A 25,863-nucleotide genomic window follows, 5' to 3' on the forward strand; every position below is an offset into this window, starting at 1 on the left:
ACGACTACCACGGCAGAATATTATAGAATGACTTATCACAAATCTCAATGAAATTCTTGCCATAAGTTAAGACAGTCAAACTATTAAAATTAGTGTCGAAACAATCATGGGTGACCGAGGAGGGAACCAGAGTACCAAAGGAAAATCAGCAATGCTGAACTCTGTTTTCAGATGTGCCTTTACAAAGAGAGGATACTGTCCCAATATAATTCTAGCAGAATCTGCAAAGATTAATGCTGTAGGTAATAGTGTCAGAGATTTGGAGGAACAGCTGAAATAACTACAACTGAACCACAATATCCCATGTCCCACTGGAATCTCTGTAAGATTAGCTACAGATATGATAGCTCAGTTAGCCTCTCTCTCTCTCGACGATGATATACTGAAGATCCTTTGAACAATAAAAATTGTTCCTGGGATTGGAAGAGAGCACAGGCCATAGTCGTCTACAAGAAAGGTAACATAAGTGACACACCAATGCGCAGATCATGAGGGAACGTCACTGGGGTCGTGACCCTTTCGAAGTACTAATTACTAATTAATTATTTCAGTTTCAAAACTCTTCTGGCCAGCTTGTGAAGAACAATGAAAACGAAAGGCCTTGATAACGGCGAGAAACTCCAATTTTTTAGCAGCTTATCTGAGAACTGGCACCCATGGATAGGCTCGCGGCTTACTTGCTCCCGAACACATTCCAGCCAGCTAATGGCGACCATAGACGGTTGCCAACAACAGTTCCTGTATGCTCCTGAGTCCAAAGAAGTGGAGTAAATAAAGGCCACCCGCCAAGAAAATAACAGTAAGACTTACGTTTCCTGAACGTAGTCGGAAACGGCTGAAACAAACAGCATTCCCCAAATTTACCTGCTAGTTCAGTCTGCAGACCTGTCTTCAAAACCTTTGTTAGTGCTATCCGCCTCCGTAGCTGAGGTCGCAAACGCACGACTGTGCGGTGGCACGCGACTTCGAATTCTGGTGGTTGACAAAATTTTCACTGCGCGTGTTTGGCAAGAAAGGGCGTAGCGGTGGCGGCGTATACTAGTCTTTGCGTCAAGTCCCAGATTAGATTCTGTATCTGTTCGCAGTTTCTAATGAATTGAGAGCATGTGACACTATTGTGGCTGATCCGTCCGTCGCCTGGGGACGTTAAGTTCCGTAGGCTATTCGAGAGGGGTGGGCTACGTGACGGGACCGCGTTTCACCCTTTCTCTTCGATTATTACTATTACCATTACCACCACCACCCACCACACTAAGGAGCACGTTTACTCATTACACTAACCTACGCTCCCTATATCCGCAAGGGAAGATGCTAGGAAGAATACCCGTTGGACATCCCAGCCAACAATGACATATTACAGATGAACTTCTTAATCGTTGTGCCAAGTGAAGTATTAGCAATAGTAATTGTGACTGCATATTTTGATTTTATATCGTGTAAATTAAACCGTTGCCAAAGTTGTGAGGGCTTGCTGCTATTAAAATTCTTCCATCAACTGCACGACACACTAAAGTATCAATCAACTGTGTAGAGCAATCTTCAATTCATGGGTTTCTCTGAATTTCAATTCAAGGACTGACAGTAAATTATTATATTCAAACAAGTTATATAATTTATTTTTATTGTTATTACTATTAACACCCTAGGCATCTGCGGCATGTTAGAACCTGGTATAATGACAAGTTATGTTTGTAGGGAAGGATAGAAAAGGAGGGGGACAGAGACTGAAATTATGGACATCGATAATCTACAGCAGGTGATTACAAATTTTTACGTCTACTTATACACTTCGCAAGCCACCGTACGATGGGTAGCGGAGGGCACCCTGCCCTCTGACAACTTTTGGTATCTTAGTACTTTGATAGAACATCTGATCTACTTTTAAGGTTTAGAACATTATTAAAATAATGATTTATTCCATGAATACACTAATATTATCGAAACCACAATAAAATTTTAAAAAATAACTAACTCGAAAAAAAGCCACATTATTAATAATTTTTCGCGGAGAACTACTTCACACTGTCTGCGGAACACCAAGCACCCACGGAACACATTTTGGGAAGCCTTATTTACAGTGGTAACAACTTACGTTCTGAGTAGCATAGCAAGAAGGTATGGAGCAGGTTTAGACGTCACTCTTATCCTTCCTCCCCTCAACAGACACCAAATATTAGTCATTCCGAAAATCGAACAGAATCACGAACAAAGTGTGACCAACAAACTGATCTCTGGATCCGCGCCTAGATGCATCGCGATCGAGGCGTGAATGGAACGAAAAGCAGCCCTCATGCGTGGTACAATAAGAAGTACCGTTTGCGACGCACTTCACAGTGGTTTTGCACAGAATGGATGTAGACTGACCTACTGAAGATGATATGCCCTTTGACAACCTACCTTTAGACTGACGTACGAGTATCTACATCTAACCAATCGTAGAGAGCTTTACAGTATCACGTGAATTACGAACCACAGCGCAACTTGCTGTTTTTGTAACATACAGTGGTGGAGAAAAGTATGGAAACACCAAAAACACAACATTTTATCATGCCTAACACGGTAACACTAATAACCGCTTTCGGTAGTCATGGAACAAATAAATAAACGTGCTGTATGGTTTTGAAGGGAATCTTGTACCATCCTTCCTGCAACACAGTGTCCACGGGGACCTGTTACTTGGTACACTCCATCACAACTGCGGAACGAACATGGTACTATAGGATGGGCTTTATCGGCTAAAATGGTCACATAATCCTTGGCAGTAATGAGATCTTGCAGAGCAACCATGAGACCCATTGAATGCCATGATATGGCTGCCATCACCACCGAACCCCCGCCATTTTCCCCTCTGGAAACTAAACTCTACTGGAAGTAGGCTACAGTATGAAACAAGACTCATCCTACCACATCCATTGCTCCACTATCCAACTTTATAACTTCCTGTTTGGGCATTTGCATCACTGATGAGTGGTTTTGGAATTCCAGTTCGCCCTGCAATTCCCTGCTTATGGAGCTCCCTTCGTGTGTTGCATTAATCACAGTCTGACAACTACTTTATATTGAAATACTGACACGAACGGACCAAAAGATCTCATGTCCCCTCTGACGTTTTCACCAACAGTTTTAATCAGGCATGATGAAGATGGGTATACCACTATAGGAGCTGCGTAAATAGATGGAGCTATGACATGGTCATTCAGGGCACCAAGCCGTTTACCCAACGTAAACGGTTAACGCTCTAGCATGCCTGATGTAATGTAAACCAGCTGCTTAATTTACTTCCCAGATGTTGGACACAAAACACTGGTGTGCGTTGGTTTCGGATGCAACAGTGTCAACGGCAGCATGTAAGTGCCGCTATGGTGGCTGGCTTACATTAAGCTATGGAACAAACGTGTGGCGGCAGCTGCTAAATTTAAACGCCGTGCCTACCCGCGGCATGCAGAATGCGGCCGATCGAAGCGCCGTTTAGTCCCGGCAGTCTACGGCTGGCCTTCACAGGTTTGCACGCATCGTTCAACAACTGTAAATTGGCAAGTCTGGTTGTTAAACTAGCACTTTTCACTCTGCTGTAAGGGTACTCACACTACCATCTATCACGGAAACTACAGATGATCAGTAGCCGTTACGAATTACTTCACATGTAACGTCGTGACGTGAGAGACCTGAGCTAACACTACAATCGAGATTGGTACATTAAAAAGTCTTACTACTACTATTGTTAATGGCAGAATGGATGTTTACGTCTTGAGAATTATTATAATTTTGGCAGTATTCTCCGTAAGCTGCACCACCCAGTTCAGTCAGCGATGACAGGAAATGAAATCTGCACTGGTCACAGAGTGCGAGAATCATGGTAGAGTGAAGGGTGATGTTCATTCCTGTTGTTGTTGTTGTGATCTTCAGTCCTGAGACTGGTTTGATGCAGCTCTCCATGCTACTTTATCTTGTGCAAGCTGCTTCATCTCCCAGTACCTACTGCAACCTACATCCTTCTGAATCTGCTTAGTGTAGTCATCTCTTGGTCTCCCTCTACGATTTTACCCTCCACCCTGATCTCTAATACTAAATTGGTGATCCCTTGATGCCTCAGAACATGTCCTACCAACCGATCCCTTCTTCTGGTCAAGTTGTGCCACAAACTTCTCCCCAATCCTATTCAATACTTCCTCATTAGTTATGTGATCTACCCATCTGATCTTCAGCATTCTTCTGTAGCACCACATTTCGAAAGCTTCTTGTTCATTAAATCTCCATCTCCGTAAATTACTGGCGGCGAAAAGCGGCATCATCAGTACCAGGACATACATACATGAACTGCAGCATACAATTCGTCCATGAAGACGGAGACCGAAATTAAGTCTATCCAAAACAAGAGCTCCTTTGTGATTCTCTGTATGTAACAAAATCTTAATGCTGTAGGCAAAACACATTACCACTTATACGGTCACACAATCCTCATTAACTCATTGTCATTATGTTGAGTGGCTCCTGTAATATTCTGCATCGTAGTAATACGTTTGTTGGTCGACTCAGAGGTTGTGGTTCAAGAAACAGATTGTTACGATTGCTAAATACCGCTGTGTCCTCTCTACATTTCCCCAACTGAATGAACGAATATATAATATAGCATTCAACTCAATGATGGATGAAACACCCAATCCGAGACATTTCTTCACTTGGCAGACGCTATGACACTTGTTGCGTGATCTGTCGGGTCGCCAAGTTCTGAGCAATATAAATACCGGAGTAAGTATGGAATGCGAATGATACCGGCCTATCGCTCAAGCGTTGATGCTGTACTTTGGCACCTGTGGAGAATAGCAACAAAACGACTGCTTTTAAAATATTATGCTTCGAGACTTTCAAGCTGTGCACCGCAATAAAAGACATTAAACCTGCAGGTAGAGTTACACAGCTAACGAGCGAGCCCCATGTTGACGCAATGACAGTCATTTACAACCGTAGTGGTTACGAAATAATTGGAAATGGAACGTGGATAAATGGAAACGAGTCAGGTGGTCGGGTGAAAAACGTTTCTTGGTACACAAGGTCAGTGGTCCTTTACCGATATGCTGTCATCCAGATGAACGGTTGCTCGAAACATTCACCTCGTCACGGTCACGAGCCGATGGATGATGTATTGTGTGCTATGGAGCACGTTCGTTCACTTGGGCTTCCATGGGGATTAGAGAGTAATTAAAGACACTATGACTGCTGTGGACTGCGCGCAGTTTCCAGCAGGGCAACTCCCTTTGTCACGAGGCCATAATAGTGCTACGGTGGCGTGAGGTAGCAAACTCGCATTGTCACTTTTCTGGGGGGGGGGGGGGGGGGAGAAAGGAGGATAGAGCCCTAGTGGGATGCTTTTTGATGCCAAGTACATGCGGACAAACCGCAATTCAACAGAAACTGCGTGACCTGTCAAACATTACATGCCACATTCGTCTGGAAACCTACGAAATATTTGTGGAAGCCGTGCCAAGCAGGCTCGCTGCTCCGTTACGTTCGAAAGGTGATTCAACAGTGAATGTGAAAGCGTCTCTAAACCGCCGTAAATTTTACAACTCTAGGAATCTAAACTTATAGGTCACACGCTAATTAATTACAATTAGAAAGTCTCTAATGCTAAGTCATACAAAACGTCCTGTTTTCCACCCTATGTTGACTATGCCAGATTGGTACCAATCATAAATTTTACGAGGGTTTAATAATATAGGATAAAGCGGGTGATCATAATGTTGTGGCTCATTACTGTACTTTATGCCCATTACGTGGGGGTTTCGCTCGCAGTTCTCCAAAGAAATTTTCTGCTCAGTGCTGTTTCCTGATGGTCATCTGTTTCAGTTTCCGCAATGCAGGCGGGTTCTCACTTTTTTTTACCCAGCGCAACGTAATCAGTAAATGTTCGTATGTGTGTGAATTCCTAACGGACCAAACTGCTGAGGTCATCGGTCCCTAGACTTACACACTACTTTAACTTACGCTAAGATCCACACACACACACACACACACACACACACACACACACACACACAGAGCCATGCCCGAGGGAGGACTCGAACCTCCGGCGGGAGGGGCCGCGCAATCCGCGACGTGGCGTCTCTAACCGCACGGCACGTAGTAAGAACAAAACTTTGCATCCCAGAAAATACTGACGATAATCTTCCCGGTAAAGACATTCTTTTAGCGCATATTTTCATCACTGCTTCAATCGTTTTTTATGTGTTGTAAGGTAACACGTCTTTATCACAGCAATAAGCCGGAGCAAACTATGCGTCGGATTAATTTAAAACGAAGAAACACTGCTCAGAAATTCGTAGTTCAAAGCTACATTGTGGACTGTGTTCTTCGACGACTTTCACGTGGATCATATCCAAAAGATCTACGGCCACCTTTGGATTAAGCGACCCGCATTACTAAATTGCAGAGAATGAAACAACTGTCACTCTATAAATATTTGCCGACTTTTTAGGAACTTTAATTGCTAATAAACAGTTCAAAACAATGTTTTTATGACGATATAACACTCAAGATTATCCATTTAAACGAAGGCTACTTTGAACGTTGGTGTAAATGGTACTGCTTCGCATACGTCCGAAGGAAGGAAGATTAGTATTTAACGTCAGTCGATCCGTAGGTCAAGTAGACACTTTGTAACAGCACCAGCATGATGTTCCGTTGACGTTGACACCGAACCAGGTCGAGAACTTTCCACAATGCCCCCGTATGTGGTAGATATCTCGCCCGGCCGTATAGTTACATTGGTGGTTGGTCCCTTGCCGGCGGCTGTTCGTAGAAGGCGCCGCGGGCATGAAGAGCGAGTAAGTCCGCGGGAGGAACGGCGCACCAGCGCACGCCGTGTAAGGCGGTCAAGGCCAGCACGAGGCGCAGTGGGATATCTGGTCCCACGTGGGCGCCACCAGGAATCACTGACCCGCTCACAGCCAGAGCGCCGCCAGCCGTGGGCGACGACTGATTCGCTACGCAACACGTGCCCCCATGGCGGCGCTTGCAGGCTTCGGCCGGTTACGCGAAGCCGCACAAGTGATGCCCGCCGTCCCTCCCTAGCGCACAAACACACTGACGACCGCCGTGTCGCTGCGCGATTCGACGCCGTCTCGCTCAGAGAGCTCAGTTTACCAACACAGTAACTTACCCACCACATCGGACCCTTTAATCGAGTGCGGAGTTACCGCATGTAACAGGTGGGGGAAGGTGACTGAAGCCTGTGGACAAACTTAAGTGCCACCGCATCTTCTGACCCCATCTGTTGCGCCGCGACAAAGCCTTACTACTGTTTCTGTTGACTCACTGAGAAGTTTGCTCTAGCCCGATGTGTTTCACGCGTACTGCCATATAACTACAGAACGTTCTTCAGTAAAGTGTTTCCTCCTGCCAGAACGTAAATGCAGGAGTAGACGTAACTGTCACGCGAAGGAAATAATTTTCAACAGAATGCTGTATTAGTATTAAGTGCAAATAATAAAATCTACTGAATTCTCTCTCTTAAGTTTCTTTTCTCCTTCAAGTGTTGTTAGTACTTATACACAAAGATATGATAAAATGCCCTGAATGAATTTTCACTCTGCAGCTTAGTATTCCGTGATCGAAATTTCCTGACTGATTCTAACTGCGTGCCGCACAAGGACTCGAACCCGGAACGTTAATCATTCGCGCGGGCAAATGTATCAGGTTCGAGTTTTATTCCTACACACAATTAAAACCTGTCAGAAGTTCCAAGAAAAAGTGTCAGACAAAGTGCCATCGATGATGTCTCTGGTCACTGAGAACAAGTTCGAGTTATGACACGGACTTGGGACGTGTGCGTGTGTTTGACGACACGGATCGGGGCGTGGAATTTTCTTAAGAGCCATCTCAACATCTGCCCTAACGGATGCAAGTAAACTACAGAAGCCATATATCTGGAGGGTAAGATAGGAATAAAAACTCCGCTACTCCCAAATGTCATGTCCAGCGACCCGTTGCCCATTTCGCTCAACCAGTTACTTTGAACTGTTTTCTCCAAATGATGATAAAAACGATAATTTGAAAATATTACACGAAGCTTCAGTAGATACTGTGAGAAACCAAAGCACGCGTGGAACACAGGGATGACACAAACATAACGCTGTAACACCTCAATCAACCGCAGCTTAAGAAACTAATGTTACGTCGTGTCGCGCTTTTTGTTAATACAGAATAATTTTTTTGTTCGTATATAATCATAAAATATTCCAACACGTAAAACATTTCCCGTTTTGAAGCTAAACAGATTTCTACGGTGAAAATAACTGGTTCTGTAAACAATATGTCGTGTAATGATTTCAAAAGTATATTAGCGCCATGCAGCTTACTGTACTTTCAATGTCAAAATATTGTTTATAGGAACACCACTTTTTGTAGAAAGTGGAACACTAAGATGCAATACGTCATAATAAGAGAACGTGTAGATCAGCGGAACCATACGTGATTTAAATGGCCGAGAGATGGCGTGCACGTAGGCCTAACAGTGCCCTCTTATGTGAACGGACAGTTCAGCGTTAGGCAACGATCAGTCGGTGCGTTGCCGTCATATGAGTGGAAACGTGTAACTAAGTGCCACTATGCCTCGCCGATTTCGCAGGGTGAAACATCGGCATGTGAGCACGTTCGAGTGGGGCAGAATGATTGGTCTCCTGGAGGTGGATCTGTCGTTCCCTAACAATGGGGCTCGCACAGGGCACAATGCCTGTAACAGAGGAGTGTGTGTGGAACCTGTGGAAAGAAGAGGGCCGCACACAGCGCCGACAGGGTACTGGACGACATAATGTGACCGCAGCGCGAAATGACAGCCATCTTGGCCATAACCGATAGAAAAAGCTTCGTTCACAGTGCTGGCGCAACGTTTGGAGCACTGCAACAGGTATGGTCCTCTTTGCGTCGACGGTTCGACGCAGTCTTTTGCGAGCCGGTCTGGCATCACGCATGACAGTACATCGGCTTCCACTAACCAGGACCCTCCAACGCCGCAGACTGCAATGCACAGGTGAACGCCGACAATGGTATGCTGAGTGGCAAAATGTAGTGTTTTCGGTCAAGTTCCGTTTTAAGTTACCTACAGCAATGGCCGCGTACGCGTTCGACACCGTGGCAGTGAGTGAACGCAGTCGGGTAGACCGCACTGTTGACTGGCTAGTGGACAAACACCGCCAGGTAGGATTGTTTGGTGGCCTGTAACAAGGGATCTCGCCTCCTACATCCTGAGCGCAATGTGAACAGCTACAACTACGCCAGGAACGTTTTACACTGCCTCTCCTATACGTCGTTCCACATGCTATAACCGAGCAGGGCAACGCTCGGCCGCATGTAGGAAGGAATGTACAACCATTCTTCGAAGAACGGGTATCACTACTGCCCCGGCCTGTCCGTCCCCCTGAAATGGCTAACACGTCTAGGATATGGTCAGTTGGCATCTTGCTCGCTCAGGTCGTCAGCCAGCCACAGTTAATGTTTTGTGGATGCGCTAACAAACCACGTGGCAGAGTATTCCCCAGCAGAATACTGACGCACGCTATTATCAGAGTAAGTACTTCACGATATGACACTACTTATATTAAAATCATTTTCTGTAAACAAGTTTGGCAAATTTCATCAAAAACATGTTTATATTAATGACTTGATACATAAAGCATAAGAGAAATTAGAGCCCGTACTGGGGCTTATAAGTTCTCAGAAATTCAATTTATGGTGAATGACGACGCCCGATTGAGCTCGGCTGAAATGTGTGTCCTATTTTCAGAAGCCTCAGGTAGATATCTAATCAAATTCTCAATAAAGATGTAGATGTTAATAACAGCGTCGGATTCCGGAGACCATGAAATTTCCAAAGTAAATCGAAATGTCGCACCGGTACGAGTACGGTTGTCGAATTGTCCCCCAATTTCCGGGAGAGACAAGCAAATGGGCGGACAGAGAAGCTGCCGCTGCGCCGGCGGCTAAGCTGACCTGTGCCTTTTCGAGCGAGCCGTTCGATACTGGAGCGAAGCCGCTACGCGAGGAGACCCTGATACAACAGCTGTCCGTAGTGCGCCTCTCGACCTCAGATCGGCCAATCGTGCTGGCTGCTATAGAGCCCTCCTGCGCATCCCAGTTAGGTTCTAGGAGCGTTCAAGAATACCACACATTACACTTCTCTTTAATTTCAATTAGCTCTGTGTACTTTCAAACTTAGAAAGCTTCAATTATTTACAACACTATGTTCCTGTAGCCATCAGTGTTCTGAGTTGTCACCTTTCAAATCTAATATGTACCAAATAGTGTGACTAGTGTTGACAAAACACAAATTGAAAAAAATTAAAAAACATAACATAAGCGGTATAGATCCAGCGACCCACCTGTTAATGAGCTTGAACGCTGATCACATGACTCCCACCAGCTCGCGCTAAGGTCGCAACGCACCGGTACATCACTGATGCGTAAACCTTCTCTTGTAATTGCCTCGAAATCGCTTACATAGTAACCCTTACTTGCTTGCATACTAAGTTCTCCTCATGGACTATTAGAAGTGCATTAAGTCTGACGTAAATCAGTGATGCGAACTTCGTTGCCCTCCCTCGTCAGGGCAGCATTTGCATGCATACACCTTATGTCCTCAATTATTTGTTGGATGTATTCCAATCTGGCTTACCCTATAGGTTTTTTTATATTCCCTGGTGTTTTAATACATGTTCTACAACAGCCTGTCCATTTTGTCGGTATTTTTCGTAGGTTCTCAGATTCCGTGGAGAATCATATCAATCACCTAATTTTCAACATCTTTCTTTGGCACCGTATATCAACTCTTCGGTCCCCTTCTTATGACTTTACCACGATCTAATAGTACCATGCTTGCTGTTCTCTGAACGTATATTACCAAGAAAAAATTTAACACTGAAGCCCCTCCCCGAAACCAGAAGACATCTCTTGGTCAGGAATTCCCTCTTTGCCTGTAATAGGTCCTTTTTTATGTCGTCCTTGCTTTGCGGGCCACGAATTATTTTACTACTTCTTAATTCGTTCACCACAATTTTACGTAAATTTTATCGCTAATCTCACTTCTGTCATCCTCATTACTTTCGTCTTTCTTCGGTTAATTCTCAAATGAATAGTCCGTTCACCATTCCATTCAGGAGGTTCTGTAATTATTCTTCACTTTTACTGAGGAGAACAATGTCATCAGCGACTGGCTGTGCTTATTACGCCACCGGCAAAATCGTGCACTTACAAATTGTAAATTTATGTCTGAAGTAAATTTTACCTAATAATTTCGTGAATTTGAACAGTATAATACTGCCGACTAAATCGTTTAGTTTGTCTGGCCTTCTGACTACGGAACTACTGTGCTCATTTCTTAGTTTCGATCGTTTTTTCTTCGTAATTAGCTCTGAGTACCGTTGATTACCCTCACTGGTACGTTTAAAATAATAAAAACTGAAACTCTGCTCGAAAATGCCATGAAGGCCCAAAGGTACCGACCGGCCGCGGTATGATCCTAAGCGGCGTCACTGGATGTGAGCACGGAGGGGCATGTGGTCCGCACACTGCTCTCCTGACCGTAAGTCAGTATGGTTGAATATAAGAGAAATCAATTGTGCGGCCACAAATTTTTGTAAGACGGTAGGGGAGAGTGTTATGAACAACATACTAAAACTCACTGGTGAGCATCGACTGTGGGGGTCGGAGTGTGTTGAAAGAGCCTTCTGTACCTTTTCTTGATTAATTCGAAAACTGCAGCCTCTAGAGAAAATTTATCCGCGTACAAAATTTAACTACATTAAATTTTCTGCATAAAAGATCCTATTAATTTTTGCTTCAGAACGAACAGTCTGCAGGTAGAGTGCGAGAGAATATGAAATTCTTGCCCGGTGCGCTTGCACTGTAGTTTTATGTGGGTTTTGTAGACCAATTTGAGGCTTTTCCCGACGTAATAGACCACAAGTGTCATATACAAAATCGCCCGTCTCTACTTCCTCCACGAAACTGTGGTACTTTGCCAACAATTATCGCTTACATCCCGTATATAAACCACTAAGATACACGTGTCCCGGTGAACTACTTGATGACGATCCATTTTCAGCCCGCAGAGTTGGCGAACATACTTGAAATGGGGTTAGCTGGCTCGTTGTGTTTGTAAACGACAATGATGATTACTTTTGGTAGTCAGATGGTTTTCTCTAACTGGATTTCCAGCTTCACTACGACATGTTACTCCCCTAATTAGTTTCTTTAGTTTAAAATGTATGACAACAACAAGGTATATTAAGTAAGTTATAAGTAATCCATTTTTTTCTTTCAGTCTAACGCTGTGCTGCTGATTAAGTACGAAGCACGATCTATGAGATTGCATCCAGATGCGAGTGATTCTTTGTAAGTGGTTTGTGTGACAAAATTAACCGAAGTATGAGGTAATGCTATCCGTACTAAATGTGCATAAGCAACTAACACTGGACGATCTTGTTACACTTAGCTATTGCCGTCTTTGAATAGCACCCATCACAGTCATAAATTATACAGCATCGCAATTTACACTCTACTCGCCGCTGCGAGGTGTCATATATATACACTAGTCCAAGAACAGGAAGGGTTTACGGCAAGACAAAAAAAAGCACCGGTCGGACTGTAGTCAGCTGACTTACTCGCTGATAAGTGCAAAGGGAAGGGGCACCTCACGGCGAGCACATGAATGGTTCTTTTGTTGGCTGCCTGCGGATCTGTTACGAGCAGACAACGGATGGCATTCTGTTGCAAACCGTTAATTCCGGAGGCCAGAGTGGGCTATGTTATTCGTCGCTTAAGATTTTAGAATACGTTCTGCTACTGTATTCCTCGGTATCTTTCGCATGTATTCATTTCGTGTACAAGCTTGACTATTTCAGTAAACTCAATTTCAACACACTAGTGACCTGACAGATCTGCAAGAGAAACTATTTCGTATCCAAATCTCCTTTATAGTCATCGCGACAACTACAATGATGTATAGAAACCACTTATTTGTAACTATCATTACATGGCAGCGAATTCGCAATTAAAAAACCTGACAACGTGAAAGTCTAATTTTTATATTACTTTTTAACGGATAAAACGCAAATATCTGCTTAAGATTTTAATTAGCTTTTGTACTGTTTTTGGGTGAGTGATAGGATTTTATTTCACATCCCAACACATTTATGGATGATAATTGTCGAAATAGAGCCACGTAAAATAATTGGTACGAAGTACTAAATGTAAGGGCGCATCTGTTACGTAACGCTGCTCAAATTTAAGTTAAACCTTAATGGATGATTTTAACATTAACGTTCAGTAAGTAATGAAACCCATTTTTTTATCGGCCATTTCCGGCTGAAAAAAGTGGCGAATTTTTTGTGGGACATCGTGGAATATTCACGCTTCAGCCTCTATAGTTCCATGAAGTTCCGCCAGGTGGCGACGCTACAAGAAGCTTTCAAAATTGCTCCATGCACGGCTGTCACTGAGTTTCTTATGAAGGAACAGAGCATCGTAGATATTCATGGGCACTAACAGAAGCTGGCGAGTCGTTCAGGCACGCTTCTGTAATCGTCGCAACAAGACCGTACACAGCTACGACTCCTGCGATGTTCGAAAGTGCGGATGCACCCATTCGTGTGTGATCGACAGACCACAACCCAATGCCCCGCTGCACAACTGGATGTCTCTGTTGGTAGTGCTGTCACATTCATCCACCAGTACTCGAAGGTGTGTGCCCACTGGGTTCTTCGCCACGTAACGAAAGACCATTAAGAGCAACGAAGAATCATATGTGCGGAATTGCTTACGTGTTATAAGGTTGATCGTGACGATCTTTGTCAAACATCGTCACAGGAGATGAAACATAGGTTCACCACTTCGAATTGGATACAAAACAATAATCCATGGTGTGGCGCCATGCCACCTCTCCTCCGAAGAAAATGTTCAAAGGCGAAGCCTCAACCGGCAAGATCATGGCGACGGTCTCCTGGTAGAATAATCCTTTCAGTTTGATGTCCTGCCTCATGATAAAATGATCAACTCTGAAGTGTATTGTGCTACCCTCAGAATACTGAGGAAACGACTTCAGGGTTCATCGCCACAAAAACGCACACGAACTTCTCCCTGATAACACCATGACCTCACACAAGTCTGCACACCCTAGACGAACTCACAAAACTACGTTGTACTGTTCTTGCTCATCCACCTAATCTCGCACCTTTAGACTTCCATCTGTTTGGCCCAATGAAGGACGCATTCTGCGGGCAGCAATATGTGGATGTCTGGGAGGTTACTGATGCAGCAAGCCATTGGCTCCGACGTCGACCAGTAGAGTGGCGCTATGCGAGCATACAGGCCCTCCCAATAAGATTCCATAAGGCCGTCGTATTACAGAAGATTATGTTGAAAAATAAGGGTTTGTCGCCGAAAGAGTGGGGAGCTAGTACGGTGTATTGGAATCCTGAATTAAACCAACCTGATTTCAGAGAGAGAAAAAAGTGCTGCATTATTTATGGACTGCCCCTTGAGTTAAGTGACCAGGAAACTAGGTCGCTAAGACGTCTAAGCTACTAACAATTTGCACAATGGTTTTCACCGTGCTCTAAGAATGCTAGAGTTACTGTGATCTATCGAATTAGAAACGCTGATAATGCACTGTGAAATGTTAAAGGATTTACATCATACGAAGAATACGTGCATGAACCGCCCACAAAATAACAGTACAGCACTGTCACTGAACAATTACTCAACGACATATCGTAAAATTCAGGAACGTTGTCTATGAGCAAGCCACTTTACGGGATGCGATGGGTAGTACTGAATCTATTTCCCTCCTTCCCTCTTAAAACTCCAGATGAGTAGAATTTGATTTATCCGTCGTAGTTGGCAACACGAACGTGGAAGAAAGGTCATCTGACTTTCGTTAGAAGGTGCACTCTTGAAACTTTGACAACAAACCTCTGCGCGATGCAGAACTCTTTAAAAAAAAGCACCTGCTACCCCGTGAGCGTCTCCGTGACGCTCTTAGCCTTATTAAACTAACCAGTATGTTCCCTATTTTTGCCTTCAATCTTACCTGGTAAAGATCGCAGACTCACGAGTAATACCAGCGAATCAGTATTCTAAGTTACTTTTTCCTGGCAATGTTTTTTAGGTGATCGTTCAATCGCTCCGCATTTACACATTGGATATATGAGGGTTGTTGCTGTTTCCAGTTCCTGCTTCCAAATGCTGCACCTAACATTGGTGGAATCTTCTGCCTAATTTTGTAAGAACGTCATATTCTTGTTACTCCGAGCGTCCTGTGCATATCTCATCAACTGTGAACAAATTTGCAGAGCTTCTGAAGTTATTCAATGAATAAATTAAGGTCAGCAGTACAACCTATAGTTGCGCGTACCGATCGGATGAGGCTTTCTGTGAAAGCGAGCTACTTTTTGCCAATCGCTTGGAAGGCTTAGTTTGCCCAGCGACGTACGATAAACTTCTCGGAGAACGTGGGTAACTTTCTTCCCATTACAGAATCGTGCAAATAAGGGTTTGTCGCCGAAAGAGTGGGCAGTAGTACGGTGTATTGGAAGATCCTATAGCCTTTGCTATTGTGCATATTTTAACAAATTTTCTATTCAGCAGTCATTTACTTCAACATTTTCATTTCAACATTCGAGGAATTCTACGTCCTTATTCTTCATGTGTGCACCTTACTTCCCAACACAGTCACCCTGGCGACGACCACATTTCTCCCAACGAGAAACCAGTTCGTTTATGTCGTCAATGTAGAATGTTAGACTTCGTTCACGGACCCGTACCCTTACTTCTGCGTGCACCATTCCAACACTTGAGGATGTTACGTATGTTTCGGAGACAGATACAAATCGAATGGGCCCAACTCGGGATTGTATGGAAGATGATCAATGACAGTGACCCCAAGTCGTGGGACTGTTGCAGATATCACTGCGCTCATGTGTGGTCTGGTAATGTCATGCTGAAGGAGAGGGTGGCTGCACCATGTGTGAACGAACTCTTCGAATTCGAAACTCGATTACAGCACCCCGTTTCTCACGCACTGACAAACACCGCAATGTTACAGGCTACAATGCGGAGCCATCTAGCGGCAAAGGGCTGCAAATATGATGACTTAACAGCGCTGGTTTTATTTTTAAAGCTTTAATATTTTCCACAAAAAAAGAAAGAAAGAGGCATTACTTTACAGCAGGACCTCGTCGTAGAGTAGGCGAGAGAATTTCTCTGACGCTTGGCGCGGCTGTTTCGCGCTTGTCTACCTGAAAATTCACCCAACGCAATTTTGTATACGTCTCCAATACCGTCAATGTTGTCGCAGCCGTTTGCGTTTCGTAGCTGAGATACCGGGTACAACGCTGCTAGCTGTCTGACTTCCTCTCCCGTTGGCTGTGCTGTAGGATCAAAATCATATTGTTCTTTGTTTTATTTCAGTTTTTGTCTGTCATCAAGGATCTGACTTCACTTAAATGCGTAGCGACTGCTACCGAATGTTAGCTGCGCTTTATAAGTACGTCCGGTAGTAATACACCATACCAACATCTTCAATCCAGCACACTGCAGTATTACTGAACCTTTGCATAACAAGGGTTGCACCTTAGATACTTTAACAGAAATGTAGTGAAAAGATCCAGTATTTAGAACTATAGTGAGTTTTTAATTATTTTTAGTTTTGTAAATGTTCAGAAGAAAGTGGCATAAAATAATGACATCTAACACAGACGATTTCTTGTACGTTCATCAAATGCAATTTCCTCTGCATTCAAGTGAGATGTCCAGCTGTACGATAGTGTACACGTGTAAAACACGTCGACCCTCCATTGTGACTTTTGCTCCAATCTACGCTTGCAGACGGTGGGTCGGGATGTAGAATCGACGATCTCGCCAGATCGGCGTCTGTGGATGGGACAGTTGCCCCGCAGAGGAATTGGATTACTGTACAAAAGGGGGGCGGACGCGATAATGATAGCCTATGACCCCAAATCCTCAACTTATCTGGCTCACATCCAACCACAAACACAGTAACAAACGATTCATTGTTACTTTGGCGTCCTTAAGTTACGCGTCTCATTAAGATGCTATCTTCCCCTTCCTTTTCTTGCAGCCAACTTAAAAGTTTGAAGCACTGCTGGTATATATTATCGCATGGCAACTGGAAAGCTTTCTAGAAACTATTATTATCCTCTGATTTGGTTTTTCAGCTTCCTCTTATACTTTTGTAGATCTCGTCTGATTTTACGGGGTTTAGTGTGGCATTTGTGTCTTTCCGATCCGCGTGCTATAAATAAGAAATGTGAACTCTAGTTACTTCATTACCACAGATGCGTCGGGACAGGACCAACGTGCTGCGCTGTTAATCGTTTCTTGACTGCCGAAGGACGAACACCGATATACACCCATCGGAGAATGAAGAAAGTGTATGGGGTAGCATGTATATCGAGAACTACCGTTGTGGAATGGTGGGGTGCTGCTGCTTCGTGGTAACGCGATTCCTCACATTGTAAATGTCGTAACGCGCAAGTTACACCAACTCATGTGGAAGCCTCAGAACTGATCTCTCCCTATGAAATTATCGAGCCTTAGGTCCCTCAAATACGGCCTTGAAGGATCGACGATGCCAGTCGGCGCAGGATGTGCAGCAGGCAGTTCCTGACTTCTTCAAGCAGCAGGAAACGATATTTTGTCGAAAGGGTATCTTCAACCTGGTGCGTCGGTGGGTTAGAAAATATGACCACCGGACAAAATATTACTCACCCTTAAAGGAGAAGGCTGATTGCTTTGGAACGCCATAATTGTGTAGAGTTAGCACCAGGCAAAGTCTTCGGTGGATAAAACATGGTAACTAGGCAATAGCCGACTGAAGACGTGTAATGTGGTACGAAGTGTCTAGGTTTCGCCTCTTTTCAAACCCTACATGGAGTCGAGGGCGCTCTTCGGCCGGTGAGATGTTTGACCCGCTCTGTGTGGAAGGTGTATTTTAGGCTAAGGTGGTTCTGTGATGATTTGGCGAGTTTTCACACCATGATTTGCGACCACTGATTCGTGAACCATTCACCTTTTCATCTACTTCTTAATAATGACTATGCCATGGACACTCCCCCTATTTTCTTTCCCTTCAAGAAGAGCAATTTCAGAGGACTGCATACATGCGTTACTTACCTTCATTACTCACGCACTCTATTGATCCCACAGAAAATGTCTGGGACTATATGGAACAGCGAGTGAAACAACCTCCACGATTTGCTAGCCCTAAGGGATCTTCCTCGCCAAATTAAGGCCATTATCAAAGCTATATGCGATGTCATACAATGTTAGCGTCATGTCTTTTGGAGTGACTAATGTTTTTCCAAATATATTCTAAGATCAAAATGCTAATTGCTTTACTGCATTTGGCCCATGGAATACATGAAATCCAAAAAATTCGTTCACTGCCCACATGTCATGGTCACGCAGAGGCTAAAATGAGGTTGACAATTTGTCGTAACTTCAGTCTTAATCCCTAGTATTATTCCACCAAGTAGGTGGCGCAAAGTTTGAGAGACTAGGCTCGCATGCGGGAAGAAGGTGACTCAAATTTCTGAATAGTAATCCAGATTTAGGTTACCGTCGTTTCATTAAATCACTTAAAGCAAATGTCAGCATTTTTCATTTGAAAATGTACGGACTGCTTCGTTTTGCTATGTAATGACTTATGCCAAATGACCACAGTGAATGCTTTCTGCCCGACCGGACAAAAAATATTAAGGAACGGGTAATGCAACTAACCACACATGTGGTCGACAATAATCAGGATTCTCGCAAGGTCTACTGCAGCACACTATTCCGTACACTCCACAATGGATAGTAGGTTGCAAGCATCGGCGGGTATTTCTGAATTGGAACCCTCTGTTAGCACAAGACAGGAAGAGGGCGACAGTTTCACAAAAAGGGCCAACTGCTGGATCTATGTTCGAAGCGCACGACGCAGTCTGGATGGAGCCTGTCACGAGCAAGTTGACGTGAGCGGCGTGGCAGGAACGGCGCGCTGGCGGCGGCCACTCGCTGTGAGGAAACGCTCAACCAGAGTAGCGGGCGGGGGAGGGTAGGCCGTCTTGCCGCTGAAAACCGGTCCCGCGGCACACTGGGCGCATTCCTGTCGGCTGCTCTTTAAGGCCGCTCGACCCGACGTCCTCTCACGGCTTTCTCCTCGTGCCGACGAAAGACGTAAGGCTTGCTTCTGTTGCTTAACCGGACACAGTTTTCAACCGGCAGTAGCCTTCAGACAACCAAACATTGTTTAGGTGGGCTCTTGACTGCGTCAAATACGTCACCTTTACAAAACAGGACAGCTTAAGAGGCAAATTATCTGCTTTCATTCTGCCATCCCTTCCAAAATACCCTCCCACAATATCAGTTCTTTGTTACATGTTTTGCAGTGCTTCTCCGTCGTTCCTGTTAGTAATTACACCAGATGGCGGCAGACAGAAGTCATTAATACATTTTTCGCTATCAAAATTAATTTTTAAATGTACTAAGTAATACGAAAGCATGCTGAAAAGTAACACCTCCGAATTTTCATTCTGTTCACAACATAGGATGAGGTATTACGTGCCATGCATATTACTCGGTTGACTTCCACGTTTCGCTAGAGGGCTCCGAATTGTAGCATGGTGGTGCGTGACCTAACTGTGTCGGTATATTGCGAGACCTTCAGAAAACTGAAAGCACTAATTCAAAGACTTCTTCAATACACTGAGAACTCTCCTTCAGCATCAAAATTCTAGGCCACGCAAGATCGCTGCGACATTTTGCAACAATCTGACACCTTGCGTCCAGTGTCATCGACCATCTTCTACACAGTGCCGACTTGCTCCCATCCGATTTGCAACCGTTTCCAAACTTAAAGAACACCTACAACGACTTTACTTTCATAGTGGTACAAACAGTAGTACAGTTGTGGCTCTGCCAACAAAGTCAAACATTGTACAGTGGCGGTATCAACAAACTGGCCTGTCGTTGGGAGAAATATGTTCGTCGCCAGGGTGACTACGTTGAGAAATAAATATGTACACTTGAAAAATGACGACGTAGAATGTTAACGAAGTTGGTTTTATGTGAAAAATGTTAAGACGTTTTACATAAAAATTAGGAAACATTACTTTCCACAACGTCCTGGTAAATGGTGTGTGCAACTAGATACCTAGTTTCAGATGCATGGCTCACTTTGTTAACAAGTGTGTGTGTGTGTGTGTGATATACTAATTAGTACTTTATTTCCTAAAATCTATTATATATATATATATATATCTTGTCACTGGAACGCAGAAATAGTTTTGTGAAGAGATCGGGTAAGTACATCTGGTATCAACTTGTTTAGCGAACAGCCTATTCTGCTCTTTCTACTACTTGAGCACCCGAGCTTGAGCCTGTAATTTTACAGGGGATAGTGTTTCACTGACTCCTACTGGTGTTGGCACAGTGCTGCTTATACGTACGTTATGACTGGGTCCAGAATAACATCGAAGTGTTTGCGGTAAGGTCAGTTCTGCAAAAACGTTGTTCTCAATTAATTCCGGACGTACTATTATTTAGCAGACGGAAAAATGGTCGTATAATAGTAACTGATGTAGTATTGATATCCATATGGTTGACAATGGAGCTCTGTGGAAATGAGTTTCCTCCAATAATTTCTTCGCAGCTGATATTACATCGTCTTCCATCATTATGAAAACTCAGTGAAAGGAAGTTTACGCTCGCTTCAGTGTCAGAGATTTTGATTTATTTGAACACGAATGGGAGAGGAAATCTGCCCTGGTTTTCTTGATCGAACAATTCCGGTACAAGATTTAAGTGACTGTGAAACACTCTAAAATCAAAATTATGTCGTGCTGTGCTCCGGAACCCCACTGCCTTGAAAAAGAGCGAGACCTTTCTCGGTGAACATCCTCAAAACTCACATTCTCTCCGAAAGAAGCTGGCTTTACTCGAAAAACTGAATTGGTATTACTCTTCGTAGGTAAACTGATGTCTGTAGAAAATTGTACCACAACTAGTCAGCAATGTCTGCCCGTGTCCCCTGCAGTGCACTTCCGAAGTTTCACTAATCAGGGTGAAGTTCTGAAGGCTTCTTCATTTATGGAATAGTTGATGTGACGCCATCGGCGTCACTTTTGCTCGCTTGGAAGGAAACTGGATGCGAAGCAAACCATGAAAACCCGTTATACGCTTTCGGACTTCTCTAATGGGGAAGGTTGCTGTTCTGAAATACGAACACTCGGGAAGCACCAAGCCTCCGTCAAACGTTTATAGTACCTATACTAAGGTATCGTACATCAGGCAAGAAAAAAGAAAGATCCGTTACTTTTCCATACCTATGCAAATGGGAATGTTTTTCAAGTGTTTAATGCTGAGCGCTTGAACTCGCCCCAAGTAGAGGATTGTTGCCCTAGAGACTAAACCACTTCTTGCACATGTCTGAGGCAGACAGGAGATCCACCATCACAACCAGAAAAAAATTAATGAATTCCCCTAAATGCAAGTATTTTGAAGTGGGTCACTAACGTAAGGACGGGACATCAAAGTTAGTGTGTCTAAAAATTACTGCAGATTAAACAAATGCAATCAAATTAAAGAAACATTCTTTTGAATGCAACTTCACTGTAAAAGGGGAGGTGGGGTGGATAGCGAAAAGATTTTGCTACCACGTAGAGTTGGCATAAAAAATAGAAAACTTTTACGCTGGGAATGCAGCCACGTCAGTGCTTGTATAACAGTCTATCGGGCGAACTTGGCGGCAGGTGCCGCTCGTTGCTCGGAAGCAGGCGGCCAAGGTCGAATGAGAAACGAGCAGCGGAGCGGACGCGACGCACGGAGGTCGTTAGTTGATACGCCGCTGGTTGTGGACAATCAGATAAACGTCCCGAGTCTTTGTATTTCGAAACGGCAACCTTCTCCATTAGAGAAGTCCGAAAGCGTTAAGCGATTTTCTTGGTTCGCTTCGCGGCCAGTTTCTTTCCAAGCGAGCAAAAGTGACGCCAATGGCGTCACATCAACTATTCCATCAATGAAGAGGCCTTCAGAACTTGACCCTGATGAGTGAAACTTTGGAAGTGCACTTCAAGGGACGCAGGCGACACGGGCAGACAATATAACCGATGTGCGCGCACGCACAAAGAATTCTGGAGACTGTTCATTTTTAAGGGGCTCACCTACTTCATGTTATAACGAAAGGAAGGCAACCCATATGAATTACAAATAACGAAGCATATTACGAAATCATGAACGAGCATAAAGAGAAGCACTGCGCAACTTGCAATTATTTAAAAAGGAAGTATGGGCTATTGCAACTGTTCACAAACATCTACGGGCCACCGCACGTAGAGAGCCTGTGTATACAGAGCTAATGTAAACACGTTTGTTTTGTCTCGTTTACATCCAGCTTCTTCTGCCTGGGACCTTATCTTTTCTCAGCGTTGCTTGCTAAGCTCAATGTCCACGATGCTGAACCCAGCAGGAGACAGGCCGAGCACTATACACATTTGCGGCGAGTCGTAACCGAGCAATCACTTATTAACAGAATCTTCCGTCGGTTCTTGGTAGAACAACATTATAATAAATGAAAAGTACCAGTTTGCTTTTGTTCTACAATATTACTTTTATTGTTAACCAGTTTTCGGCTTACAAGGCCATCTTCAGACATTTACTGAGTGTCTGAAGATGGCCTTGCAAGCCGAAAACTTTTATTGTTAACCAGTTTTCGGATTGCAAGGCCATCTTCAGACATTCAGTAAATGTCTGAAGATGGCCTTGTAAGCCGAAAACTGGTTAACAATAAAAGTAATATGGTAGAACAAAACCAAACCCGACCAATCACTATTTACACTTCTCTAACACCAAGCGTGCACCGCACAGATGGTGCTGGATGCCCTTACGGTCACATTTTCACACATTTCCTTGATCCGTACTCTACCGGAAGTCTCCACTTACACAGACCCCCCCCCTCCCACCCACCCACCTTGGTATCTTGGTTCAAGTCAGCTCCTAGAAGAATAAATAAAAGCATTAAAGAGTTCTCCAACAACACGTACAAAATCTTCCCTCACTGCTTTCTTAGGTATACTTTAAGTCGGCGCACGGTCATAAAAATCTAAACCGGTGTCCTAAATAACTGAATCGAAGTAAAAGCTGCTCTCCGGCGCCATTAAAGTGAGTAACCGCAGTGGAATTACACTGACGTGTGTCATCAATCCGTAAATGTGTGATGACGCATTCGCAGGCATACACAGAGCTAACACGTGGTTGTGTGATCGGGGGATGCCCTCTGCGTACCAGCAGCGGACGACGGCTTGGGCGCGAAGTTCGGCTGGACATCTGGCAACGAGGCGGGCGCAGAAGTCTGGTAGCATGACGGCCTGCGCCACATGCACATGTTCTATTAAACAATCCCTCCGGGCAGCTGCACGCAGCGTCCTCCATTCTCTCGACGCAGTCACAATCACCGCGTCAATCCGCCAGTCTTTCAAATAGATCTCTGCTGCCTTATATTCGTTACCTACGTTCTGCCAAAACGCAAAGGTTCTCTCACAAAACAGGTTAACTGTTTTGAAACCAGTATTATATATATTAGTGGATGCCTAGAAATATACCCACACTAAAAGACTACGGAAGTTGTTTACAACATAGCTCAAATACTGAGATCAACTTTATTAGGAATTTCGCTGAATAAGCTAATTTGTATATTGTCACGAAACTTTATTCTGTCATCGAAGTTACTGTACCCAAACTCGCTGTTACAATATTTATAAAGTTCATACAATTTTTGATTTACAGAATCTGTGGTGATAATGTTTCCTAAAAAATAAGAAATTTTTCATATTCTGAAATATTTTAAAATATAACTCAAATTCGCTCAAAACAGACATCCTAAAGCGGTCACTTAATTTGGTGTAGAAAAATATGGGAAATGGAGACATGCTGCGAAAAACGCTGACTATATATGTTTCCCAAGCTTGTTAAGAACCATTTAACAATGAGCAGGTGAAGTATTTTCACAAAAATACCAGTTTACATTATGCTGAGACTTTAGTCTGCAATGAAACAGTGCAACTGGCATGTTAGAATGAACCCACAGTTCACCAAGTTTGACAGACGTATCTAATATTTCCGCTGATTTATCTTCAAGCACCATTTAGGACCACCCCGGGGTTTCAAACAAAAAATACTGTGCAGTTTCTAACTGGTTTAGAATTTATCCTTTCCCGGCATTATTTTGCAAACTCTACTCCTTCCACGAGTACCTCTTCAATATACAGTAGCACAACTAAAGAGTAATAATTCAGTTCGTCTCCTGCAAACACACTGGATGGAGCCGTTTTCTCAACTGCCAAAACGGTGGCAAACAAACTTAACTGACCTCAACTGTTAAAAAGAGTTTGCTTACAACTACTTTCTAAACACGAAGTTCATAATATCAGCAAGCACGTGGAATAGATTGCAAAAATGCTTTCGATCCTACTTCCACACGAACTGAACTACCGCCCATACGGATCTGCAAGAAGTTATCAGCGACTGAAACAACCAATCAATTTGATTAAAGGTATGAATCAAGGGCAAGAAAGAGGCATCACCCGTAACAGTTTCAACGCTGGGACTTCTTTCGCAAACAGCAGACGGACGGACTGGGTGAGTCAGACTGGTGCATATGGGCGTACTGCTAACAGGTGGCACGTTGAAGCTTCACGATGAAAACACCGCCGCGAGACGCTCTTCCACGCGTTTCTCGGCCCCAATTTCACGGAAAACCAGAAACAGTGAGTTTCCATGAAACTTATCTTGCGAACTGCTCTACTCTGAAAGACGAGTTCTCCCTTATGGCTTACGTCATTCATCCAACATGACTATCGCAGCGTTTCACTCTTTAAATTCCTGCTCACGAACACTACATAAAATTAAATGCGCGCGTACAATAATTAGCTAGCCACAAAAATAACTTAATGTCTATCGATTATTAATGGGCCATTTTGGTCAAAGGCTTTCTTAATCACACCTAAAGAGACGATAACACGAGAATCTTTTTCTCCAACAGTACCATATCCGCAATGAACGAACTTTATTTACAGTCCTAATGTATAACTGTCGCCTGTGCGCATGTCTTACAGAGAGCAGGGCGACACTGTAGTAGGCCTTAATAGTACTGCGCAATAAATTTTCGTTCTGGGGAAGTTCGACGTATCCCTTTGGTGGCTAATGTCGCTACGTACAGATGCATTAGTGTTATTTTGTAATCTAAGCAGATTACCTTTGAGAAACAGTTACCAAAATGTTAAAGTATGTTCCAATCACTACTGGAAGAAGCATATCAATTTGACAATAGCACAACACTTTACGAACAAAAATAAAATTAAATATTATTCGGTCTTTCTCCACATTGTGAAAACTGTATCTCCAACGAAATCTTGTTTCACGCGGAACAAATGAGCTAGTTGCGCTTCCATATGGTACACAATTGCTGTTTACGCTAATACGTCACGGTAGAAACCCAAAGTCAGTTTTTTTTAATAATGTATTGTTGAATCACGAGAACAAAACTGATTTATATCACAAACAATGCCAATATATCACCCACACTAAATCAGACAGGGGATAGATACTATCCACAATAAGTTTTTATAGGAAGCGTTTATACACTGATCGGATCTAAAATGGATATTTCGTCCAAATAATAACTGACGTTCCCGTGAGTGCTACAGAAAACAAGGAAAATCAGTACTGTAACTACATGAATTCCCCGTGAAAAAGGAATCCCCGAGCAACACTGATCCCATCTCCAGTCTGACTCCGCAATATTCGGGCGGCGTT

The 25,863-nt window shown here is 43.7% G+C and overlaps 1 protein-coding gene across 38 annotated transcripts in view; it reads right to left on the reverse strand.

The window, feature by feature from the left end:
* Window positions 1-25,863, reverse strand: part of LOC126357786 (RNA binding protein fox-1 homolog 2-like) — a 399,772-nt gene that overhangs the window by 372,575 nt on the left and 1,334 nt on the right. The window lies entirely within an intron of this gene.

The sequence above is a fragment of the Schistocerca gregaria genome, chromosome 1, assembly GCF_023897955.1.
Source record: "Schistocerca gregaria isolate iqSchGreg1 chromosome 1, iqSchGreg1.2, whole genome shotgun sequence".
In the NCBI taxonomy this organism is placed as follows: domain Eukaryota; kingdom Metazoa; phylum Arthropoda; class Insecta; order Orthoptera; family Acrididae; genus Schistocerca; species Schistocerca gregaria.